The following is a 1,208-nucleotide window of genomic DNA, read 5'->3' on the forward strand; positions in this document are numbered from 1 at the left end:
TAACAGAGGAGAGATATGTAACTTTGGCTGTCTCAACCCAAGGTCCACGCATCTTCCGCTGCATTGGACACCTCTCTGCGGTTCCTTCCTCTCCTGCTTCCTTGAGCACCATTGGATATTTAACCACATTTCTTTCTTTGTTTTGTTGTTGGTTAGTGGCTAAATCATACCTGACTCTTTTGCAACCCCATAGACTGCAGCCTTCCAGAATCCTCTGTCCATGGGATTCTCCAGGCAAGAATACTGGAGTGGGTTTCCAGGGGCATACTGGAGGCTCCTCCTCCAGGGGATGTTCCCAACCCAGGGATAGAACCCGCATCTGGTGCATTGGCAGGCAGATTCTTTACCACTAAGCCAGCAGGGAAGCCCTCCTTTCTTTTAATATATATTTATCTGGCTGCACCAGTTCTTAGTTGCGGCATGCAGGATTTTTAATCGCAGCATTGAACTCTTAGTTGCAGTATGTGGGATCTAGTTCCCTGACCAGGGATCAAACCTGGGCCCCCTGCATTAGAAGTGCAAAGTCTTAGCCACTGGATCACCAGGGAAATTCCACTTAACCATATTTCCGACCTTATACTTAACATACAAAGGTAAATAAGACTCCATTCTTGCCCCCTAAGGACCCCCCCCACCCAGTTAATGCTGCATGGATAACACTGACCATCAAAATTCAGCATGACACAAACAATAATAAAGATAAATACAGGGTGATGTGGGAACATAGACTGGGAGTGTCAGGATATACTCCAGAAAGGAAGTAAATTTGAGTCAACACATAAAGGGCGACCCATGGTTAACAGATCATCAAGCAGTAGATGGCCCTCAGCAGGAGGAGTGCAGAGACAAAGGAAAGGCACGCTGAGTTTGGGGGGCGGCACCTGGGGTTCGATGGAGTCCTGCCCCCTCTGTCTCACTCCATCTCCCCTCCCAATGTGAAACGGCACCATGAATGCACAGAAGGAGAAGAACCAGATCAAGGCACCCTGAATTAAGACCTCTCCTTGCTCCTTCACCAAATGAGAAGCATCAAGTCCTTTCCCTCGAAAACCTCAGACTCCAGATTCAGGGATTAAAAAAAAATAGCATGTAGGAACCTGGATGATGGTGGCCTGGGGCCAGAAAAACTAGAGGAAACCCTGGCCCCTTGCTTGGCCTTCAAGCTGCGCTCTGCATTGGCCTTCAAGCTGCGCTCTGCACCCTTGGCA

The 1,208-nt window shown here is 48.6% G+C and overlaps 1 non-coding gene across 1 annotated transcript; it reads right to left on the reverse strand.

Annotated features, from left to right (window-relative positions):
- Positions 1-475: 475 nt before the first annotated feature.
- On the reverse strand, positions 476-548 carry TRNAR-UCU (transfer RNA arginine (anticodon UCU)). The gene has a single exon. It is a non-coding gene; the product is annotated as a tRNA-Arg (tRNA).
- Between the last annotated feature and the right edge of the window lie 660 nt (positions 549-1,208).

This window comes from Bos indicus, chromosome 23 (genome assembly GCF_029378745.1).
Source record: "Bos indicus isolate NIAB-ARS_2022 breed Sahiwal x Tharparkar chromosome 23, NIAB-ARS_B.indTharparkar_mat_pri_1.0, whole genome shotgun sequence".
Classification (NCBI taxonomy): domain Eukaryota; kingdom Metazoa; phylum Chordata; class Mammalia; order Artiodactyla; family Bovidae; genus Bos; species Bos indicus.